Genomic DNA, 18729 nt, shown 5'->3' on the forward strand with positions numbered 1-18729 from the left:
GGTGTTTTGTTTTGAATCACAGGTTTTCGTTCTACTGAATCAACCAGGAAAACAATAGGCCTAGGACAAGGGTAGCTGCTTTCTGTTAGATGACAGAACGGAGGAAGAACTGAAGATGTCACCATACCAGTGAAAGAAAAACAGCCATTTCCTTGTCAAATTTTGGGTTTATTTTCCATACTGTATCTGTGTTTTGTTCTAAACTTGTTGTGGAGTTTGTGTCAGAGAAGGTTTCCCAATAAGATGCTTCTTTAAGACAGCATTGTCTAGGGGCTTGAATCACTTGAAAAAGCAATAAAATGGTTTTCAACAAATGGCTTACAGGCTAAAACAACAGCAGCTTTGAGAATAAAATTACACACGAGGCTTAAGCTGATCTAATGATTTCCTGCCACTGAAAGGGAAATGTCTCTCTTCCCAGCCTCTTAAGCTGCAGCCTTTGGGCTCAGCTGCACACTCTCAGTGTTGCACCAGAGGGTTTGGCATGCCTGTTGGTGACTCAAGGGACCAGAGGTCTCATTTGGCTAAGCAAAGGGTCAAATGGGCACCAGAAGTGACAGAAGAAAGAGCAAGGTCATTCAGTTGGAAGCAGTCATTACAGGAGAGAGAGACAGTCCTCCCCTCATTTCAGTCTGGAGTGAGCTGTTGGATTGACACAGTTATTCATACTGTCTAACCTAATCTCAGTGTTATGATGTAGGAAATACTCAACTCCATTGTTATTCAGGTGCAAACAAACAAACCCTCTTATTTAAAAAGAAATAAATGACTTTCATCCCAGGCTATGAGCTGTGGCAGTGATAGGAAGGTTTTCTTTTTGCTTCTGCATTTATGGTGTTGTTTTTACATCACTGTAAGAGAAATATTAGGCTATCAACATGACAGTATGTGGCAGGCAACAAAAATAAGCTTGGAACACGGAAAGACTATGGGGAGTAAAAAGACCACACACAAAACCTTTTTTATATCCCAGATATCTGTCCAGTTCTGTTATATCAAGAGACACTCCTCGAGAGGGTACATATTTAATGCTTTGCCATATTCTACTCCTATTAAAGTCTATGAGTTCTGAAAATGTTCTTCCCCCGCTTTGTGTTCAACATTTATTTCTATCACTAAAAGACAGCCATCCTTGACATGGAACACTAAGGCCATTTTGTGCCATAAAAAAAGCACCTGTTTAGTGGCTGGAAGGGATCGTAAAGGTTTGTTCTCATACAACAGTCCTACACAGTGGAGTTAGACTAGTAATGATTGTAATTAAAAATTACTGATTTACGCTGTGCAATATGATTAAAAATGTTTATATTTACTATAGGTCCTGTGAGTGCTGTTGTGCATTGTCATGAGGTTGGTGGTTTTAAATATCTCATGAGATTTCCTGTGTTAGTGGTTGTTTCCCATGTTTCAGAAAGCACTGGAATTTTCTTAGTGAAATACTGCAAAACATCAGCTGTCCAAGGTGTATCTTGACAAAAGATACACATAAATATTTCCATGCAGTAAATATCTACCTAGGAAATGTAGCTTTTTGTTCTCTGTGCTCATGTGTTTACTGCGTAATACAAAAATATTTACCAGCAAAAGACTCATGCCTTGAAACTGGACACGGTCTAGATGCAGCTCCACTGGTGTTGTGAATGGAATAATCACTTCCTTCTTCTTGCTAGTTACTCTTCTGCTAATGCAGACCAATAAGCAGTTCAGTATGTTTCTCGTGTTTTTTTTAAAAACCTTATGAATTGGAGCTTTCATATTTGTCTTGAAGGTTGATATTTCAGACTTCTTTATACTACCATGAAAACTGCAGAAATGGTGTGGATTGGTTTTGTTTTGTTTTCATATAAAGGAGAGCCAGGTTCTCTGGAGAACATTAGACCCTTGCAGCTCGTGGATTAGAGGAAAACATCAAACATCTCAGCTATAACTACAGAATTTGGTACCACGAAACTTCTGCTACTGTAGGCCTTGTAAAAGGAAAAACAAAAAAGCACCTTGGAAGGAAAATGAAGTTACATACATGGTTTGAAAGGCAGCATTCAGACACTGGGGATGCCATTCAAACCAAAGCTGTTTCCACACATGGGGAACTGTGTATAGATCCTGACACAACCCCACTCTTGCAGGGAAACCAAAGAACATAACAAGTCCTTAACTGTTAAAATTTCTTTTTACCCATTCTTCGGCCCACAAGTAATGTTTCCTTTACCAGGAACTGAATCAAAATGCCAGTACTCACCAGGAAGAATGAACTAGCAAATGGAAAGCATAACACGAGGTTTGGTCTTCAGCCCAGAATAACAAAAGCTCTTCTCATCAATACGACATCCCCTTTTCCTAGCTCAAAATGGAATTGCCTCATTTTTTTACACAAACCCATTTACAGTTCCTTTCAAAGCATTTCAGAGCCTCTAAGACAGTAACAATGTATTTTTACAGTGACTCTTATGATGTAGATCAATACTGGAGTGTCTGTTCAGCTAAGACATAAAAGGATTAACCCTTTTTCTCCTCCTACCTGACAATATGTCACCTTTTACCATGCCCCAGCATACTTGCAAATCTTCATGCTGATGTGATTTTCCACAGTACTCACAGATCTGCAATGATTCTATGATTCTGCAATCTACATTATGGCTCATTCAGTCTGTGTTGCTGAGGGGTTTCAAGATAATGATATAATAAAGGCAGCACCATGTATCTGAAGTTGTTTATTTGGTCCCAGTATAGTGCCTTGATCACCACAAAATCACCCTCCTTCCCCCAACTTAACATGTACCCTCAGTACAATTTATCTGTTATAAATGTACACCTTGTTTACTGAGAACAGATTGCTGCAAAGTTTCCTTAGTACATTTTTTGGCTTTCAGTTAAAATTTTTCTTCTTGCAAAACAAAAGCTAAATTACTGTAGACATCCCAGTACACCAGAAAAGCATGACAAATTATCTTCCTCCTGAAATGGGGTTAGTAATTACAGTGCAACAAATAAAAAGAAGATACAGACATCTTTGTGTGTATGCTAGCCAATTATAAATACAGTTAATAAACTGGAGAGATTAAACATAAGGTGTTTACAAGTGTGTATGTGGAAGGGAGAAAAATACAAATGAAGCATCCATCCATGCCCTTGGTACTTGCTGTCATTTCTGTATTGAATCATTTCTATTTCTAACTTGACTGTATTTGGTCAGTGATCAAAGGGAACATTGAAACACTCCACAACTAAATTACCCCCCAAATCAACATGAATTGAGCCTTTGCTCACCTACTGGAGCTTGTGATTAAGACAAAATGCTGTAATAACAGCTGCCTGAAACAGCCCTTGGAGTCTTCATTTAGACTTCCATTTTCTAGGAAACCTTGTGAGTCTTAGGTTAAAAACAATAGATTGAAGTGGGAAGGCTCTTCAAGTATGTGATTGTTTATAATTTTATTCTTTGCTGTGTGGCTTTAAATTAAATGTGATCTTAATAACAAGATGTAATTTTTATAAGGTGAATTAATCTCAGCTGCCCTGTCTGAAAGGACAGTTGTGATGGGTAAGGCCCGTTTTGCTTTGCATACCCATAAAAACAGTGCAAAGCTGATGTCAAATATTATTCATATAAAGTGGCAGAGACAAATGCAGAGTATAAATTCTTTTGAACTCAGCAGGTTTTGTACTACTGGGTTTATCCATTCACTCTACTGCTGTGAAAGGTATTTTACCTGTGCCTGTTTACTCATGTGATTGTGAGTCTTGGTATCCTCTCTGTAGTTCATTTTAAATTAACACCCATAGGACTATGCAAATTCCACTTAAGCAGTGATTTGCCTTGTTTTTAGAAAGCCTTTTTTGTAGTGACATCTGGCCTGTATGAGTTCAGATTTTGCCAGAGATGTTCTGGTAGATGATATGTTACTGTTATCTTTAGAGCTACTTCATTTTGGCAAGGACTTCTGGTTAGCTGGAGGATGTACAGGGCTGTAATGATGAGGACAGTTAATTTTGGAACAAACTTGGAAGAGACATGATAAATTCACCATAAATTTGCATAAATTAACCAAGATGGGACAGTTTTCCAAGGGTGTAAGTCAACCACATATCAATGGAGCAAACATAAGAAAATTCCTGGATCCAAATCTGTGACTGGTGCTTTGCCATAACTTTGTTTTAATGACTTTCTCGTTTTCTTTCAAAGTTTTAATAGAATGATTAAATTCCAAACACAAAGGTGACCATCATGGTACTTTCATTTCTGATCTCCATCCAAAGATGTCTTCTCTGTCCACTCAGCAATTTGTCAGCATCTGTGGAGAGGTATAGGGAGCAGTGGGGATTACAGCAGTAATGTCATGTGCTTGTTTGGAGGGCTTGCAAACCGGCATTTGATACATCTCTCTGTGTGTGGAACATCTAATTTTTCGTTGGTTATGCAGCTGTGTGGAGGATGTCCTAGAATATTTAGCATTACAGCAGGGAGTAAGTTTGATTTGACTGCAAAGCATCATAAGTCACGTGGAAATGAAATATGAGTCAAATAAAAACAGGAATATTTGAATATTATTTAAATTCAGTTTTCCTTATAATTACTTGCTTTTTAGATAGTTTTTAGATAATGTCTATAATTTTATTTCAGAAAACATTAAAGTTTTAAAAGCGTTAAAAAAACTCATCTGTAACCAAATCCACACTCCCCCCCCCCCCTTTTTTCTCAACACAAGGAATGTAGCATAACTAATTGTTTCTTTTAACTGTTTATAAAATAAGTCATAGGAATTAGAAGTTTAGGGGAAGAGTATTTTTTTTTGGTCCAGAAGTTGAGAATACAGATCATGTTTCATGACTGAGAAAATATTTCAGAATAGGTCATTGCACATTTCAATTATGGTGTTTATTAGAAATATGTTTTTAAAAGTTTGTAAATGTTTTCAAATGTTTTTAATGTTTTCAAAAAGTATACTTACGGTGGTGTCCAAAATGATAATTCAAGTAGCTTTTCTTTCTTTTCTTTCTTTTTTCTTTCATCGCGACTTCAAACTGATGACTTGAAGATTACTTGAATTTTAAAATAGGAGGAACAGAACTTGTTTCTTTATTTCATGAAAAAAAAAGCTATAAAAAATCTTCATACAAAAACTGAAATACATTTTAAGTTAGTCCCAAAGCCTAGCACCATCAGAAGGTAGGAAACACAATATTTAAATGAAATAACCTCAACTCTGTTTGTACTTAAATATGAGTTCCAGCCTCTTCAATTTTGTCAGACTTTGAAATTTCTGAAAACTACAAGTGGACAAAATGTTCATCATTGTATTTCTCCATTTTTGGTAAGTGGAAAGTGGATCCCTTTCTGGCAGGGCAGACTTTGTTAACCAGATCTACAGCCTCCAGGACTCCAGTCCTGGGCTTGGTTGGTGGGCAAGGAGCAGCCGCAGCCCCACAGATGCCAAGCAGCCCCCAGGCCAAGCCTGGAGGTCCACCTACCATGGGTGATGTTCAAGATCATGCCCCATACCATCCCCTGGACACAGGCAGCACAAGCCCTAAGAGGGAGAGAAAGAGGTTGGAAAGGCTGGGGGCTCCCCTGTGAGGTTTCCTCTTCCTCCAGTGTCAGAGAAGCCTCCAAATACCATCCTGACCTTAGCTGAAACCATGCCTATATGCTAGCTCTGCTGTCCGTACTGCTGAGGTGTACCTCCCTCAGCACCTAATCTGCGTGGAGGCAGATGGCTTTCCAGGTGAGAAAAAGGCTTTCCACTTCAGTTCTGGTCCTACAGGCAGGATGGGTACACAAGACTCAGGTCTCTACTGACCAAGCTCATACCTGAAATTTTAGAAAGAGCTACCGAAGGTGGTACTGAGCAGCACCAGCATTTCACACTTTTTTGGTAGAAGCTATCCATCCCAGTGAGACATTCAGGAAATATTTTCCCAGTGCATTGCATGCTCACTTGAGTTACCTTGAAACATAATATTTTCTTTCTACCACACAATTTGAGATTTGCTTTTACAAATTCTTCATAGTTTACAATTACTATTTTATTTCTTAACCTTTTCCAGTGTTTCTTCAAATATTGATATGTAGTCAGCAAATATTTTCTTTCTTCTGATTATGTTTAGCCCTCACATATTTAAAGATATTTTCAGAAGGACTTTCACCCTGTAGGCAGAATTTTAGTCTTGCAATCAGTCATACATTGAAATTTTTTATTTCTGGAAACAGGAATTCTTTGTCTCCAATTGTGGGCCAAGATATTTCAAGTTCAAAAATACATATATATACGCATATATATATATATATATGTACACATATATAAAACAGCTGGCTTAAAAATAGGCATTTCAAATGTATTGCAGAGGTGTTTTCTTTGTCATCTCTTTTAAACACATTTCATAACTACCTAAACAGAAATAGCTCCAGGCCTAGGCTAATGGTTATAAGGCTCTAAAGAATATGACATTAATTTTCTTAAGACAATTTAAAATAAATGCAATTCATATCAAACAACAATATACCTTCCTAGCTGGCACAAACACTAAACATCGATGGTCTCATTTTCTCACCACAAACTGCTAATTAAAAATAAATAAATAAATAAATAAATAAATAAATAAATAAATAAATGATATGCAATGCCCTCTTGTAAGAACAAACAGTTCATTTAAATAGGATTCATAGCTTTCATGACAAGTTTGAGATTTTGAAGATTTAATTTCTCTATGGGAAGAAGTGCGCTTCTTTTTTTGCCCAAATGCAACGTTCCTCATTTGTAAAAGGGGGCTTTCAAACCACAGTGGGACTTCTACCTTGGTCTCGCAGATGACCTGCCATGATGACAGTGGGAACACATGCTGCCTATTCCCTTTCAGGTAATACTGCTGCTGCAAAGCATCACTACACAACTAGCCTTCTGAAGAGCTTCTGTTTCTCCAATACCCTGTCTTCCCTCCCAGCTAGGGGGGGCAAAAACTTACAAAAGCCAAAAACAATACTGCAAGTTGCATATGTACAGCATCACAGCAGTCTGGTGTTGTCAAATGTCTCTTTGACTGTTTCTGTCACTGAAGAATTGCACCTCTCCTTCCACCACTGTATATTTTGTTTCCATTAGCTGAGATGAGCCTTGGATATGTCCCAGGACACAGAAAATGATGTTTAGTTGATTTTGACTCCTTGGTGAACAATTCTTTGTTTTGTTGTGACAGGAGTGGAAAGTGAACTGTTGGTAAAAGGGCTGTGGATGTCCATCCACACACATAGGTTGATGTGTCAGTGAGGGAGAGAGGCTGACACCCTAAACCCAAGCAGAGTGCAGGCTTATGACCGCAGCCTTAGAAAACCTCTAATCCAGGTCAGAGGTGGCTCCGGACAGAAGTCTGCTTTAACTGTTCAGAGAAGGCTCAGGCTAAGACAGCCACAAGATATATAAAACATATTTTTTCCTTTCCCTGTCACAATGGTGAAAACTAATTTTAAAAGTATGTGCTCATTATAAGCCTGACCAAGAGCCCACTGGGCGTCTTCCTAATGGCTTCAATAATCTCGGGTGGGGCCTTGGATATTTCGGTCACCTTTTTTTGCCAATGGGGTCAGCTGCTTCCTCTGTGCTGATGTGTGTGCATGTGGGAGTGGGAGATGGCAGCAGAAAGGCGTAGGCACATATGTCTTCACTGTCTATCCTGGAATTCAGTAACGCTTTAGCAGCCTATTAGGCAAGCCACAGGGAACCACAGGGAACAGGCACTTGCAGATATTCTAATTGGGAGTAAACTATGGAGAGATTTTGGATGAGGAAAGAGGCAGAGTAAACAACCCAGGCAAACAGTTCAAAGCCACAAACCTGGCATCCAACATCTGCCTTCCAAGCCTGCTCTGCTCCTGTCATTCACCCTGTCCTGGGGGCTGATGCTAGGAGGAAACATGACACTGGTCCCTCGAAGGGGAGACTGTGGGATACAGAGGTAGAGAAGGAAAGAACAGAAAGCAGAGCAACTGTAGATGCTGGAGAGAATTTAAATCCTTCCTGCTTTGTGGCTTCCTGTGGACCAACAGCATCTGAATGTTGTATCTCCTTTCTGGAAGCCAAACACCAAACATAAAGCTCCTTTCCATTCAGCTATCCATAAAGACCTAACAGGTCTATTGCAAATATTATTCTGTGGTTAAAATGGGACTCCTGTTCTGTGTAAGGGCCCCTTGCCTATGAGAGTGTTTCAGGACCAAGCCCTACTTTACTAGGAGAAAATTAGAATAACGTCAGAGCTATTATCTCCCTGGGACACATGCTTGAACCCATTTATCTGCAAAGTTTCTTTCTGCTTTCCAACTAAAGGCAGCAGGAGATGTACATCCCCAGAGGGAGGGAGTGGAGGGAATGAGAGAGGTTATTGTCACAGAGGCAGTAACCTGCAAAATCTGCAAAGCTGCCTTCATCTTTTCCCTTTTCTGTCCAATGTTTCAGCAACTTAGCTCAGATGTTGGTGTTTTCCATTAGGCTTACTGTCAAAATAAAAATAAAAAGAGAAGATAGTGGCTGAAAGGGAGAGAGAGAGGGAGAAAAGAAGAGATCAACCATCTTTAATTTATAATTTCAAAAAGGATTATGTTAAATTCCCTTTTTTATGCTTTCCCAGTTTGCTAAAGTTTACATTTAATCTCACTTTAATACTTACTAATATCTGCTTTAGCATAATTTTTCTCCTACCCTCATTCTCCCATTTTGACTAAAATGTGGCATAAACACTAGGTCCAGCTCTTAAAGATACACAACCGTATTTTGCTTTCCCCTCAGCTACGCTGACAACTGCCAGTGTTATGTCAGCAGACAGTGGGACCTTCTAGAAGAGAAATGTATACCCTCCACACATCTGGTCCTGTTGTTATACTTTAATGATCAAGATGTTATGCAAGTTACAAGAACAGGTTACCCAATAAAGAGCTTACTAGTGATACAGAAGGTATGTTCAGAGATTACTTTGGCATAGCAGTTGTCTCAGGAGGGACTGTGTTTGGACATATTTTCCTACTCTTTTTTCAGTGCTGTTTGGTTTCTGAACCACCTTCAAGCACACTCTATGCACAACTCTGTGGTTTTCACCTGTGCTCAGATGGAGTTTTTCCCACATGCTTTCAGCATCCAGCCACCCCTGCACCCCTTCATTAGCACAAGGCAGGAGATCTCTCCTGGGGAGAACCAGCTCCAGGCCAATGAGGCCAAGGAGTTCACAGCTGCACCAGCCTGACCAGTTGTTAATCCCACTCTGTTACTTGTACCTGCTCTCTGCAGCCTGTAGGTATGAAGCATCTGACTTCCCTGCACCCTGGGTAGCCATACCACCGCACCCTCTCTATGCTGAGCACTTCCAGGCAGATCCATGTTATTAGAGAGATAAATTCTGCTTGATGGAATCTGATATCTGAAGCCTGACGTAAAGACAGGGTGTTCACACAGCTGTGTGAACACAGACATATGAAAGACAGAGACAGATATGCATCTTGTTTTACATTAGGCATTTGCATATTTCTCCAAAAAGGATATTCATAAAACCTGTATCTGTAGATAAAAACCTACCACTGCTTTCTGTGGAGCCTGACATAATGATTTGGCTCCAAGGGAAGCCAAACTGGAAGCGTTTCTTCAACCGCTTGCATAATTTTTCTGAGCTCTGTGAGCTCAACTAACAGAAGTACTAAATCCAAGCCATCTTTGGTTTGGATTTTAGTACCCAAACCATATTTAATGGTTTCTATTAAGCCTAGTTCTGCTCATCAGATCTCCTGTTACAGGGGCACAATTAATGGTGAGTGAAAACTAGGCTTCCTTCCCTGAAAAAGTTTTATCTAATATCAGAAATACTTTATCTCTGTTAAGATAAATCCAACACTTTTTAGAGAAAGAGAGAGGTGCTACCTCAATCCTCTTCTTTTGTGAAAGGGGTTTCAGTTTTTTGTAATTAGTCAGTAAAACGAGTTAGAAAGGCATTACTCAGGGTTATAACATGAGAGGTAGAGGAGCCCAGTTTGGCTTCCTGCCTCAATTAATATTAGTTTACGTAAAGAAAATTGACTGCTTACAACAGAGGCACCTGAAGACTTCTCTCTGCATGTAGTCAATAGACAGATAAGGCTCTTGTCTCAAATGTGGGAGTAACAAGGACTTGAATCCAGGTCTTCCATATCTTGTAACTATGCACTGGAAGATTTCATTCATTCACTGAGGGCTGGATGCCCTATCAGATTTCCCCAGAAATTCCCATTTGGGGCTTAGAAATATTTCCTCACAGAATTTGTACACACATTTTCCATACCTTGGAAAATTTCAGTTTCTTTTGATTGATGTTTTCCAAGAAGAAGTATCCTCATCATACAGTTCCCTACTACATTTAAGCTACCTGAGTTTTATTGATTTTCCTGTTTACAAAAGAGAGACAACAGTTTCTCCCTCTACCTTTGCAGTATGTCTGTCATTGCCTATAAACACTTTTCTTTGTTTTAGCCACAGGTGATGTACAAGAAATTGGTCAATGTGACCTCAACCACCATTTTGTAGTACACAACATTGTGTAATACAGAAGCAGCTGGGAACAAGGGTAGTGGTCCAAGCTCCACCAAACTAAAGCAATTTAGCAATAAAGAATTGTCCAGCTTAGAGACAGTAGCTAGATGTCTCCCATGGTTGCCAGTACCACCAATTCACTGGAGGTTTGGTGAAAGCCTAGAGCTAATGAGACTGTTCTTTTGGTCTCTTGGCACTTGATAGCACAGCCCAGGAGTGAAGGAGCAGTTGATATGGATTTTGAAGGACAACAAATGCAAATATTGCAGAGGTAAGGTCATTGGGGTGCAAGCAATTCCACGCTGCCATGTTCTGCAGGGATGAAACCTGTCTTTCTCATGAGGGGAGCAGTTCTAAGCAGTATACTCACTCTCTCCATATGTGTACACACACATATGCACATAGACTTATATGGGCAGTTCTGGAGGGATTTTTTTTTTCTTTCCACTGCATTTGCTCTCAAGCTTTTGTGCCAAGCTGAGGGAGGAGAAAAATGAGAGAACATCAGAAAGAAACTGGTCCACTCCCTTCTTAGCAATAAGAAAGGTAATTTGGTTTCATTGTCACCAGTGCACTGTGCCATACACAATCAAGAGCTCTTGGCAGATAATAACCATCACGTGCTATTAATTTTGGCAGTTCATGGGTGCTAGGCAGAGGAGAGGCAGCCAGTTCTTGAATGGGTCAGAGAAATATAGCGGGCTGCTGCACCACAAGCTAGATTTTCCCCTGAGGCAACGTCTGACACAATTGGCAGCTCATTTCTCCTGCCTTTGGATGTGAGCTACTGCTGAATGCCTCCCTTGTGCTAGGGCTGGTACTGAGCTAAATGTGGGCCTTGTGCCAATGATTACAGTTCCCATTAACTGGAATATACATTAACTTGAAAGATTGTGGACCTCTCAAGAGAGGGAATGGCCTGTTGTATGCATTCAATCACAGAATCTGTTTTTTTTTGTTGTTGTTGTTGTTGTTGTTGTTGTTGTTTTGTTTGTTTGTTTGTTTGTTTGTTTTGGGGGGGAGCAAAGGGGGAGAGGGAAACTGTCATTACTGAAAACAGTTCCATAAAGGCCTGGGGCCAATTTCATCACCATACAGCAGCATTTTAGTCTGTCAAATGCCGTGGCACAGGACAGATGCAGCCTGCTGGGGATGAGCAGATACTCCAACAATAAGCATCTCCTCAAGTCCTGCAGAATAGCCAGAAGCTTGCATCTTCCTCTGCTCCATTGTGTGTGTATATACAAGACCCTGGGAGCCTGATCAGAGAGAGGGATTACAGCTGGGAAGAAAGTCAAGAGAAAGTGCAATGCTTAAAGCACTTGTGAGAGCTTCTTTGAACCCAGGATGCTTGCTATGGTTTATACTCACCTCTGATCCTTTAACCTTCAATGAATCTGCCATCCTGGACAGGTTTTAGCTATAAACATGAGTTGTTAAATCAATGTGCTGTCTCTCCTCCTGAAGCCTATAACACAGTCTTGGGATTTAAGACGCTATTCACTTTATATATCAAGAAAAATCTTGGTCAACGTGGGAAAAAATGTGTCTTGAACTACCTTCCAACACTTCTTGTGTTCAGGGTATTGATTTCTAGTTTGGCCTGTGCAGCCTAGGAGATTTAATTGGTCTTGACCTCCTTTTTATCTCCAGCCTGTGTGTTATTTTCAGTGTTGTCAGTAAAACTGTGTCTCATCTGTTATCTCTAGAATCAAGTTGCCGTTTCACAAAAGGGACACCAGGAAAGTCCTGGAGAAATTAGAAGCTAGTATCTGCTGCTATTTTTCTGCCCTCATCATCTTCCAGCACAGAAACAGGTGTCTTGAGCTTTAAGTTCAAGGAGATGGTCGTTTTTTTGCCCCCTTAAGCCTGCTGAACAAATCCATGTGCTAAATATTACAATAAATTACATCATTTGGCAATAAATTGAGATGTGACCTGTTTGAACAAAACAAAGTGAAAATTCCTCTGTCACTCCCTTTTGTCTTTGTGGTTAAATAGGAAGGCATGACATGGAGGATTGATTGGATGCTTAAAGGCCCCAGCAGAAGTAAAGTCCCGCATGTGCTTGGTATGGCACAGACAAAGGACTTACAGCTTAAAGAGGTAAAGAGATGAGGACCAAGTGCAGAATAACCTTTTCTTTTTTTTTCTTTTTTTTTTTTTTCTGCACACAGGGAATCAAGCAGAGAAAAGTCAATTATTTACTCAGAGTTTGCGAAAAGGCAAACTGAAGTTTATACCACACAGAAAGAAACAGAAGAGTCCCTGAATTCCTCTTGAAGACTTTTGCCATGGAGTTGCTCTCATATTTAAAAACTTTACTGCTTTAGGGAATGTTTAATTGCTTCCCTGAAAGTCTGACAGATAATCATACTAGCAACATGGAAAAAAAATAACTCTGTGAAGATCTGCATGTGTTCAGTGGATCTGACATGTCAGGCACACATCAGGCTTCCTATTTTTGGGGGATGTTATGATTTCCTGCATCCTCCCTATCTGCAAGTCTGACTTAAGAGGCTTATTTAGGCAACTAGAAACTATGAAAATTTCATTTTGCAGCAGAAATTCAATTGTTCTGTGATTTCTGAATGTAAAAAATCTTTCTGTTGGCAAGAATGCTCATTTTGTAGTGGGGAATGGTTCAGTCTACAGATCAAGGTATCTTAAGTCTAGACCTTGCTTTACAGGTCACCTGCTGCATCTCTCATTGCTTTGCTTACGTGTCTGCTTGAGGAGAAAGGAAGAGCTGGAATACTCTATTTATTTGATCTGGAGGGTCTCACACTGTGACTCTAATCTCACAGTTTTACAATTATTAGCCAGAGTATTAGCCTCTCTCCTTTCCTCAGGATAATTCTTTTCACAGTTTTAATAAACTGACGAATCTAGGGTCATACTTCAAGTAAAATAGAAAATCTGCAGGGCTCTGGTCTGGCTGTTCTTTGTAATGAACTATGGTAATGAGCTTGTATTTATAATTTGGTGTTTCTTTCTGCTCCAGTGATGGCATCAGTTATTCTTGGTTTTATGTTTTCAAGTTCCATTTTTCTTTCTTTCTCTCTCTTTTTTTTTTTTTTTTTACTTTTTTTTTTATTTAACATTTCATGGCCATATTTACTAAAAATACATTCTTCTGCTCTTCTGAGGATTTAATCGTAAAACTCCACATGTGAATGTTCGCTGCTGTCATTATTGACTTTCTAGGCTGAAAGGCAGGAAATTCTCTGCATAGCTGACCTTCCTTTATGGTTTTAGCAGTGACTTGTGACACAAAATTCTTGTCTGCTTCATTGCAGACTTTGTCTTATAGTAGCACAGTTAACAGCAATTTCTGTTGCTTAACTGCAAGTCATGGACTTAATGTTTGCATTGGCTATGTATCATTGGATCATTGGAACTTATAGCAATGGCCAAAATGTTGAGGAAAAAAAAAAAAGTGTAATTGATGGAATGCTTTAAAAAGTTTAATTTTCCAAAAGGACTATTCTGTGTTACCCACCAAGGACTAGATCCTTATAAGCTGTTGTAAATCGGCATAGATCCTCTAAGATAGGTGGAGCTCTGGTGTTTTTCAACACTCTGTCTAACAATTGTTCAACACAACACAAAAAGAACCCCACAACTGTTTCAACAACTGTTGAAAAACACAACTGTTTTTCAGCAGTTTTCAACAACTGCCCTAGCAGCTACAAGGAAAATTAATTCTGTATTTATAAGGCACAGCCAGCGAAAGAAGTCAGTCTTCCATCCATGACTTTCCATGACAAGTTCTGTATATCTGTGCTGACTTCTGTATTTCCATGCTGACTCCTGTGTCTCCATGTTCCTTCCTCTCTGGGATGGCTTTAGTACCACCATCCTGACTGATGCTTGAAGAACTGAACAGCAATAACAAAAACAACAAGCAAAAAAATAAAACAGCCAAACAAAAAATTCTTACATGTTCTCTTAACAATTTTGGGTACAAAATTTAAATCCTTAGTTTTCATGTAGTGGCATACACATTTGACCAAAACAGCCTTACTAGCACGTCAGTTTTATCAAGACAAGATTCAGGGGAGACCCTGGCTCATCATTGCTGTGCTTAACTCTGAGCATGCTTAAAGTTGCTCTGAACTGTATTCACAGCCCCATGTTCAGTTTTTAGGCTATCTGTATAGTGCCTGGGGAGAGAGTCTGATGTCTGAGAATGGTTCACATAATCCAGGCTGAAAAACAGAAACGATCTACGCTAGTCAAGAGGAAATACCAAGCAGAAAGGGGCATATTAAATTTTGTATCTCTTTCAAGCTTCAAGCTAGTGGAAGTTATTTGTCTCTGTTCAGGTTCATAAACATGAATTCTCTCCTGACTTTTTGTATCTGAAGCAGGAGAAGGATCTCTTTTCAGTTAATTAGTTAGTGTACATGACTAGGATCCAAGAACCTGTATTCAAATACCATTCAAATACCTCTTCTTCCTGAGGCAACTTGATCTTTCATCCCCCCTATGCGTCAGGTGTCTATAATGTTATCCTGTTAATGGAATGAATGCTATTTCCAAATTAAAAAATGGATATCAGAGTAGGTAGTAAGACCTGCATCTCCTGTGTGGGTCTATGATCATGGCAAAAGAGTCACCCTCACGTTCTTTCTCTTTGCAAGAATGAATATTTTATTACCTCCTGCCCATGGGAATAGATTCAGCAATGGAGTTGAAAAGCTCCATCCCAGAAGATCCTACAATTTAGGGCTTAGAATCCTCTTCTATGATATGTATTCTCATCTTCCCAGGCAGAGGAAGGCTTTGAACCAAGATACATTATAAAGTGGGAAACCTCTTGAACAGTAAAGTCAAAGAGCAAAAGATGTGGCCCATCTGCTTCCTGATTATGAAGAAAAAAGACTGATATTTGCAGCATGGAATTTGAGAAGGGGCATTTGCAGGCAGATACTTCTGTAAATATTAAGACAAGTCTCAATATTTTTTTTTGAAATATGAAATAATATGTAAGCTGTTCCTTGTTTTCAGGGTAGCTACAGCAATACAAGCATTTAAGAAACTTCACAAAGGAAGCTTAGGCACACAAGCAGTTCAGATATCTGCAAAGCTGCATGAGTAGAATTTAAATTTTTGTTATTTAAATAGCGGTCTAAATTATCAGTTCAGCATCTAAGTGTTCTTGTGAATATGAACTCACACAGCTACATCAAGGTAACTAGAGAGCTCTGGGGCAGAACAACAACAGTAAGATGCATCAAGGTCCCTTCCAACTCACAACTCCAGAGTAGCACTCTATGGCTATGCAAGGCTGATCCTGGCCTCTTTACCAGTGGCTTGGTGAGATTCTGTCATCCAAACTGTTACTGTAGGAAAAGCATCAGCTGAGGGGACAGCTGAATTCATCACAGATAGTAATATTCATCTGCCCAGTAGTCTGGTTTTGAAAAATATATGTATATATGTCTATATACATATACTTTTTCCTCCCCTTATGTGCTTCTAATTATGTGGTTACTACTTAGTTTCTTGAGTAAGATTCTTTCTCTTCTTGGTAGATAACATTGGTGCTGCTTTAGCCAGTGTATTAGCATGCTGGATTGGGACCTTATATTTTGGGCAAAAGAATAAAAGGACCAGCACTTAGTTTCTAGACCCATCTCTACCATCAATTCATTCTGTGAGTGAGTCACTTCATGTGTATGTCTCAGTTTATCCATCTCTATTGTGGGAAGGAGACCAATGTCTGTGTCATGCATAGATGTCGTCCCACTGTGCTGGCATACTAACAGGCAGATGTCTCATGGCTGGTTGGGCAGGACAGAAGTCTGGCTGTAAAGCAGAGCTTCTGGTTCAGAAGAAGTTCCTGCCCACACACACTCATTTTTCAAATTGAGCCAAGAAAAATTAAAAAAATAATAAATAAAAAAATATGTCTGATAGAAGATATGTGAGGAATTCTCTCAGTGACTGAGGTGTCAGGACAGACTGGAACCCTGCCTTGGGTTTGGCAGAAGTTCATCAAAGCTAAAACTGAACTGATGTAATGCGCTGGTATTCTCCAATGAAAAAGAGATTGTTTTTCTTGGAAGACCCAGCAGGCTGCTGATCTTGGATTACCTGGTGACTTCTTTCTCTTTGTATTGTCTTTTTAGTTTATAAATTATTCCATACAACAAGCTACTAAAGATAGCGCATAGGGACACCTCACTTGAAGCATTGGTAACTGCAGATCATCCCCTGGGAAATATGGAGTTTCCACACTCCCAATATGCTGTAGTTGTCCTTCCACCATGACAGTACCTGTGGGAAGGAAGGACAGCTTTGGAGTACCACTACCATCTCTCTGTTTTCACTTTGCATGGACCACAAAATAATAGCTCACTCCTTCCCTATTTAGTCTTCACCCACACCCTTCCTTCCTCCCCTATTTCCAGGTTTCTCAAAAAGACTGTGGTGGAGTAGCAGTGCATACGGACACTGAATGACAGCATCAGGATGGAAGAATTGAATGGAAAAGCTGCTCCCTTGGAGTCTAGTCATATTGCTAAGAGTTACATGAATGTTCATTTTTACCCCAAGTAACCTGCCAGAGGCAGTAGTTAGTCACCTCTTTCCTGTGCCTGAAAGGTCTCACAGATACTGGGAGCACTGGAGGAATCACAGCTGCAACACCTAAATGTTTAAGAACCAACAACACATAAATATTCACCTTAACATGACTGTGACAATGTCCAGCACCACACTGCTTTAAAATCTGAATATCGACTAGCCTGAAGACCAGCTCTTTGCTTCCTGGCTTCAGCAGCATGATACCCTCTCCCAGCAGACACATCTTCAAGATGAATTCTTCACCATAAAACTCTTCTGCCTGATACTTCCAAAACAATTTAAGTGTGTTTAATATTTATAAATAGTGAAGATTTCTACACTGTTTCAGCATTCATTATAGTTGCTGTGTTTCAAGCCTCCAGCAAAGCCAGAAACTGCCTTGAGCTGAAACTGGGCAACCATCTAATAAACTACAGTCACGAGATGAATAGAAGCTATAGAGCTGAAGTTCCTTGTGTGCATGTGAAAGATTTATCTCATGGCTTCATCTGGAGGGCTCTTTAATATGGAGTATATGACTCTCAGTGTGTATGCATCCATATGGGAGAGAAAAACTTCTACAGTTTTAAATGGAGAGAAAGGGACATTTACACTTTTTGAGGAGATGCCACATGGAGAGCATTCTTTATTTTACATAGACTTGTTATATTTACAGCTGCATTTCCTGTAAAACAAACAAACAATCAATCAAACAAACAAACAATACAGATGGACATGTATCATTCATAAAGTCTTAATATCAAATTTGCCCATTTGCCCTATGGTTGTGATACACACAGAGCTACAGTCTAAAGTGGAATGGCTGAAGATTCCACTAAGTGGAGTCCTGACCCACAGATGGGGAGAACTCATATTTGAGTTCAAATAAGGACAAGGCTCCTAGAGAGGGTCCTGTAGCTGGACTCAGACTAAGGAGAAATAAAAATAATAATAATGAAAAAAATAATAATAATATCGCAGATAATGTAACTTCAGAGCAACTTCTCCAGAGTCTGAAAAAGGAGAGATCTGTAATCATTTCATGCCCTCATGTCCATCTGACCTGTATGCCAGTCTTATCACACATCTCTCCTGTCTCTCCCAGCTGCTGCTTCTCTGTTGCTCCTGCAGTGCTTTCTCTGGAGGCTGGAGGTGGAGTAGAAGATTAGGGAATGAAATTCCTGGGATTCTTCTCCTTTTCCTTTTCTAGACAGTCTATATTAATTGGTGACATCAAATGATCATAGGAATTGTCCTTTTGCTCACAGACAGGAGGCAAAGCCATCCTGCAGGGCTCTTTCAGCAAAATACGGGGGGACAGAGCCAGGCTGAACTCCTTCATCCTCTCCTATAAACAACTTTTCCTTTAGATATAAACAATTACATGATACAGCACCTCAGAACATCTTTTCCACTCCCCATCCTCTATCCAGCACCACTAAAAATGTGTTCCTTAATTACCCCATTGGATTTTGAGTTTTATCATAGTTTTCTTTCATCTCTCAAGGCTGGAATGCACACCCTAAGTGAGGCAGTGATGCTTCTCCCTGGTCTACCTGGCTTTGAAACATCTTGTTCACAGCCTCTGCTGGTATTAAGATCTTCATGCTATGGT

Source organism: Anser brachyrhynchus, assembly GCF_964034855.1.
Source record: "Anser brachyrhynchus genome assembly, chromosome: 1".
Classification (NCBI taxonomy): Eukaryota; Metazoa; Chordata; class Aves; order Anseriformes; family Anatidae; genus Anser; species Anser brachyrhynchus.